This window comes from Lactuca saligna, chromosome 1, assembly GCF_052625555.1.
Source record: "Lactuca saligna cultivar CGN05327 chromosome 1, ASM5262555v1, whole genome shotgun sequence".
NCBI lineage: Eukaryota > Viridiplantae > Streptophyta > Magnoliopsida > Asterales > Asteraceae > Lactuca > Lactuca saligna.
The window spans coordinates 20,425,961-20,433,070 of NC_136417.1; the positions used below are offsets into that span (position 1 = coordinate 20,425,961).

Sequence of the window (7,110 nt, forward strand, 5' to 3'; positions counted from 1 at the left end):
TTATAATAATAGTATAAGGGCGTATTTTAAACATTTAAAATACTTGGTGGTTTAATCTATTAATTAAATTATACTCTTAATTTAATTAAACTTAAACCATGTATTTATGGAATTATTAACTCTTTTAATTAAACACTTTAATTAATTTAATGAAGTCCATAAAGTTTGAATTTTTTTTTTTTTAACTTTTAAAAAAAAATTAATTTGGAATTAAAGTGCAAGACTTTATAAATTCCAAAACTTGAGGGTAAGAATTGAAACTATTCCAAGTCTCTTCAATTTGTAACTTATGAGTTTTAATGGTTCATAAAGTTGAAGACTCTTCATTTTATGAAACCTACTATTCTTTAATTTCAACTTTTAAAGAAGTGACTTTTGGTTATCCATAACTTGAGGACAAATTATGGACACCATCAATGTCATTAAGATCATGAATTAAACATACATCGAGATTACACATAATTCCTATGATATTCTAAAAACTCATAAGAACACAAATTCATGTCAAACAATTTTCAAGAAATCATATAAACATATACAATACTTGAAAATTAATAAAAGTCATGTAAAATGGGTTAACATAATCATTATCATTTTGAAAAACAGATTTTACAAGTCCAAAACAGATTGGCTTCCGCCAACAGTGAACTATTAAGGATCGCATCCCGCGCATATTCTACATTATAGCCTGCAACTGATTCAGCTTCCGCTTCTGGGAGATCAAACGGAGCTCGATTAGCCTCTGGCCTCTGGGCACGTCGGAACCGCATGAGTTCACCGGGGTGGAGCACGGTCCGCCAAAATCGGCATAGGTTAGGTGCTATTAATGGAACATGGTAAGCCTATCTTTCTCCATATGGAAGTGTTGCGGGCACATAGAGATGTGGGTAGAGGAAGCCTAAAAAAGCGAAGGCCGAGCTGTAGGTCACGTGACCTGCACCGATATATATATATATATATATATATATATATATATATATATATATATATATATATATATATATATATATATATATATATATATATATATATTGCACGACTGGGTCCTTTTTCATTTTAAAGATTTCATCTGTAAGAACAATTTTTTACAACCAACAATATGAGATGAGCTTTGTTGCGTTTTAAAGTTCTTAATAATAATAATTCATCATTCTTTTTACAATATTAAACAACTAAATCTCTTTCTCTTTATCTCTCGATGGGTAATATGATTTAAAAATATTAACTATTTGCTTGGAAATTTAAGTATAAGCCTTCAACTTTTTTCTATTTATTAGTTTTCTTATTTTGTTGAATAGTAGAAGGTAGTTCATATTTTTTTCAAGTTTGTTACTATTTTCTTCTATATAAACACAATATTAAATTAAAAATTTTAGTAGGTCCTAAGACCTACCTTTGTTGTAAGTAGCTATGCCATTGTATAACTTTGTTGGTGTGGTAGGAGGGATTATTTTTGAAATATGAGTGATATTGCATTGATATAGAAGTATTTGCAAAAGCTAACTTGTCATGTTTGAAATATTAGTGGCATTGTTGTGGTATGATGATCTAACTGTAAAATGAGTTCTATTAATTTAAAATTTTATTATAAAAAATAAATAGTTTCTCCGACTTGAAAATAACACGTTGAGGAGGATTAATCCAAAGCAATCTTAGGCCCCGTTTGATAATTTCTGACTGATAAAGTGCTGATTGGGAAAGATCTATCTGGGTAAGAAATCTTGAATGAGTAAGAAATTATGTTGTTTGATTGTATATTTGTCTGAATGCGCTTACTAACAAAAAATGACCATTTTATCCTCCCATAACTAATCACATACTACATATGAATATTTGATCCAAAAACAAAAGAGATTCTTCGATTTCCATAATATACAAAACAAATTGTTCAAAAATATCATTTTCAACAAACATTAGCTTGTTTCCAACATTCCACACATTAATGGGAATTATGCAAAATGGGGTAACAAATTCAAGAGATGATCTAATATTCTAACTAGAAATTTTGCACGAGAATTCAAAAAAAAAAAAAAAATAGTTGTTGATTACATCACATACTTGATGATATCTTCGAAATAAAAGAATATTAATTTGAACTAGAGCAGCCATGATCAATCATCACATCACCATCTCTCACCCCTCATCTTCTTCACCCACCTTGACAACCACCTCTACAACCACCCTTCTCCATTCCCACCACCTCTACAACCACCCTTGAAGATACCAAATGTGATTACAAACAATTCAACGGTTACCATAGTTCTATATAATCAATGACAGGATAACTCGAAACCTATTATACCTGATGAATATTTAATCATAGCGTCAATAAGTTTTAGTATTACTTATCAGATTTATACCAACTTTTGGAGCAGAATGATCTTTATTTATTTGACATATTGCTTAAATTCCGACTCTTATTGCCTACGATTATTACAAAGGAACAAACAGAACAAAACCTCCAATGGGACATCAATTAAAAAATTACCTAGTCCTAAAATGTGATGATTCCGGTCCATCTTTTTTTTAGATCACAATCTCATATGTTTTTTTCCATTCTCTTGATTAATCTAGGCAATGAAAACTCTCTCATTAACAAATTATATCCCAAGGTAAAGTAAAATGATTAAAGTGAAAATTGAGAACATCACAAACCTGAAACCCAAATGTTTGGTCCTGCATACTCAAATGTTTTTTCTACATTTACAACAAAATAACTTTTAGAAAATGGGACAAAAATCAACAACAAAATGGGAACATTCAACAATAGTTGAACATTCAACAACAAAATGGGAAAAATCAACAAAAAATTTTGGAGAAATCGACATATCAATAGAATTCAAGAGCAAACATTAACAAATCATCAAAATTCGAAACTTTAGGGAGTGTTTGACAACTGCAAAATCAGAGAAATCGAACTCATACTTGTTCAACAGAAAATCCGACCTGATGATGTTCAACAGCAAAGTCGAGCCCATGCCTAATTATGCAGAAATCGTACGTGGTGAGAAAAATGAGAAGAGGCAGTCGATGGAGGTGCTGGTATGGAGGAGATCGTCGGTTGGTTATCACAGAAATCGTTGATGGTTGGTTCGTGCGTGGCTATGGAGACGCTGCAAGAAGATGGAGGCGCTGTAAGAGAATGGTAAGGCAAGGGTAAAGATGGAAACGTAGCTTTCTTTCTCAGTCAGCTATCTTCCCGCATCTATCTCAATCAAATTTTTCACATCGACTCAGATGCCCAAACTTAGATTATCAAACACTTTTTGCTGACCGAGTCAGCCAAAAACGTGTGACTCGACTCGGTCAAACGAGTATCAAACAGGACCTTAGTATTTTGCATGAACTAGTTCACATAGATTGCTTTATATATATATATATATATATATATATATATATATATATATATATATATATATATATATATATATATATATATATATATATATAATTCTTGTTTTATTTCTTAAACTAAAACGTGCAGTGATGTTTTTATCTATTATAATTTGGTGTTATATAGGTGCCACATAAATATTTATTTGATAATTTTGCTATATTTTACGTATGAGTGGGGTGTAATTTACGGTCTTAGCGGGGCACAAATATGTCACATGTGATGTAAACTGTGATAAAAAAAAATCTATATAATTTCTCATTAGGCAAATAAAATGAAGGATGGTACTTTGATCATCCTTTTATATGAAGACAAAACAGGGGCGGAACACAAACATAACAACAAGTAGGTCAAAACCAAAAATATAAAAGTTTATTACTCATATAAATTGGATACCTCCAACTAGTGTACTCTTATATTACACTCTTTTTATCAGCAATATATCAAAAAGTAAGACTACACGTTTTCTTTCTTAATGGACGAACTAATTGCAAAAAAGCATGTGTGATGTACTCTTAAATTTTGTTCATAATTTTTTTTTTTGGTATACAATACAGATTTTTTTTTCTAAAACTTGGATGTATTTTTTTAAGTTACACCCTTATAATTATATACAAGTTTTAAACTATACCTTTTATTTCTAAAATTAAATTTTAAATTACATCGTCTTTATTTAATGTAACTTTTTACATTTTAATTATATAATCTATTTAATTAATATATTTTCTATGATTTAATAAAGGGTATTATAATTATGAGAAAAAAAAAACAAACAAACATAGTTTTTAAATTTTAATTATCAAATATTAAAAAAGAAAAGAAAAAATGTTGAGAAGTGTGCAGCCCCATCTTGGAATATCATATCACATCTCCTTTTAAAATCACTTATTTCTCTCTGTAAAAACTCTAAAACACTATAATAAGAATATACAAAATGAGAGGCAAAACGACTTACAACTAATCAAGAATTCGAGATTGTAGATGTGAGATGGAGACGTGATAATCCGAAGGTGCTCAGACGATCGGAGTTGTGGAAGTCGGAGAGACTGAGAGACCGTGAGGCGGCAATGATTCGGCGACTCCGGAGCCGGAGAAGAAACCGATTGTGACGGAGAGGGCGAGAATAAGGAGGCAGAGACATGATTAAGAGCTATAAGTTTCTGGTTTTATCTTTGACGCGTTTTCCACTTCTTTCTTTACCTTGAGGTTATTAAATAGTTCAAATTTTCAAATTTTATTTTTGTACAATATCCCCACTTCCGTCAAAGTAGGATAGTTAGCTATTTTGAATTTGTAGTTTTTATTTCAGTAGCTTCCGATTCTTTTAGTTGTTTGAAATAAATGCTTCTCTTTGGGATTAACTTGAAAACAACTTCAATATTTAATCCATTATTACAAAAAACTGGAGGGGCCGATTTGTTGTTATATCTCAGAAAATAAAGTTTATGGTTGTTGTTTGTAAAATCCTTTCTAGGGATAATGACTTCAAAGGGTAACGAACTTTTGATTTTGTTCACATTTAGTCATTAAATTTTTTTTCGTTATCTATTTGCCATTGAACTATAGAAACTGTTCATATTTTATCCTTATGACTGGTAACAGCCGGTCATAAGGGTAAAATATGAACAATTTCAATAGTTTAGTGACAAATAGATAACGAAAAAAAGTTTAGTGATTAAATGTGAACAAAATCGAAAGTTCGTTTCCCTCTAAAAAATTCAATGACTAAATGTGAACAAACTTCCTATTGTATTATGTTTTAGCAAATTATTTATTTTTGTTTAATTGTAGCAACATTTGTTGATGAAGAAATATATGAAATAAAAAAAACAAAATGTAACATCCGGATTTTCAGGTATCATAATTTAAGTATTTTTCTTTTGAGTTAAGAAGAGAGACTCGACAAGTTGACTCCTCAAGTCGTCGAGTAAGGTCGCGACTGATGACTCGGATTAATGAATGGACTCGACGAGTTGGTGAGGCGACTCGACGAGTCCGCGATGTTGGCAGAAACCCTAAATCTTTGGGCCCGAGCCATATTTAAAGGCACTTATGGCCTTCAATTGCGACTACCTTTCCCATAAGTGAGAACCCTAGCGAGCTTGAGTGTGTAGAGTGAGAGGAAGGGCTATTTTGAGCTTTTTGCTGTGATAGATCTGGACCCTTCTAGGTTCAGAGAGCCGAGAATATGAAGATTTAGTATAGTAAACCTTGGGGTTCGAAGTTAGGAAGCATTTATGGGATTTTTATGGTATATATAGTTACTTTCATCTTACACATAGATATGAAGTATTTTATACAAATTACGTGCTATGTGTGCATATTATTTGAATACTTGCTGTCTATGCTGGATGAACGATTTTATACATGTTTTAAAAGATTTAAACGGTATATTTATTTTATATCTACAAATATGTTGTGGATGAAACAAGGGTAGATGAAATAGTTGGTGTGTGATGAAATAAAATGATGAGAGATAAGTGATGATAGAAAGGTGATGATAATTAGGTAAATAAACAGTATATTTATTTTATATCTACAAATATGTTGTGGATGAAACAAGGGTAGATGAAATAGTTGGTGTGTGATGAAATAAAATGATGAGAGATAAGTGATGATAGAAAGGTGATGATAATTAGGTAAATAGACGATGTTGAATATGTGATGTAGGATGAAAGGAGATTTAACCGGAAATGTGGCGATGTAGTCATCTACCAGAGTATAGATGGCGACCACGGACTATTCTAGATAACCCAGTGGAAACACCAGCAGGCCCATAACCTGTAGGTGATGAATTACGAGTTCAGACGATGTTGTAACTATGTATTCATGCAACGATACTCTAACCCCTTACTATGAATTACGAGTTCAAACGATGTTGTAACTACATATTCATGGGATGTTACAAATTTCGCATGCCAAACCAATGGTCATAATTCACATAAGTGAGAATGATTCATTTTTTTGTAAAACCAAAATCTGACTGAAAATTATGATTTTTTTTATTTTGGAAAATGTCAAACCATTGGTTTTTTATTTTGGTTTTGGTTTTTTGTTTTTTTTTTTAAATATATTTTCAGGGTTTTGTTTTTTTTATTTCATAGATTTCTTCATCAACAAATGTTGCTACAATTTAACAAAAATAAATAATTTGCTAAAACATATTACAAGAGGAAGTTTGTTCACATTTAGTCATTGAATTTTTTAGAGGGAAACGAACTTTTGATTTTGTTCATATTTAGTCACTAAACTTTTTTTCGTTATCTATTTGCCCCTAAACTATTGAAATTGTTCACATTTTACCCTTATGACCGGCTAACAGCCGGTCATAAGGGTAAAATGTGAACACTTTCAATAGTTCAATGAGAAATAGATAACGAAAAAAAATTTAGTGACTAAATGTGACAAAAATCGAAAATTCGTTACTCTTTCAAGTCATTATCCCTATTTTCTATTTAGAAGATAGAAAACCGGGGGGGCATGGCCTCCCCTGGCCCCTTCTTAGCTCCGCCACTGGCTGAAAAGCTTCAAGGAGCATGGTGTGTCCTTATTCCTATAGAAATTTCAAACAAAGAAATGTCCTTGTTCCCAAATTGTCAAATTAGAATACATGTACAATCAGAATGTTACCCTATTTCTTTTATTTTATTCAAGGTAAATATTTTTAAGATTTTGGCTAAAACAAAATAAAAAGTATTCGTCTGACATTGATGAAA

The 7,110-nt window shown here is 31.2% G+C and overlaps 1 long non-coding RNA gene across 2 annotated transcripts; it reads right to left on the reverse strand.

Moving 5' to 3' along the window:
* Positions 1–1,873: 1,873 nt before the first annotated feature.
* On the reverse strand, positions 1,874–4,645 carry LOC145026806 (uncharacterized). 2 transcript variants are annotated; one of them, XR_013674768.1, is made up of 4 exons: positions 4,350–4,645; positions 2,947–3,113; positions 2,656–2,697; positions 1,874–2,570 (listed from the first exon to the last, which is right to left on the reverse strand). It is a non-coding gene; the product is annotated as an uncharacterized LOC145026806 (long non-coding RNA). The 2 variants fall into 2 exon arrangements; XR_013674762.1 differs by having other exon boundaries at positions 1,874–2,697; positions 4,350–4,639.
* Between the last annotated feature and the right edge of the window lie 2,465 nt (positions 4,646–7,110).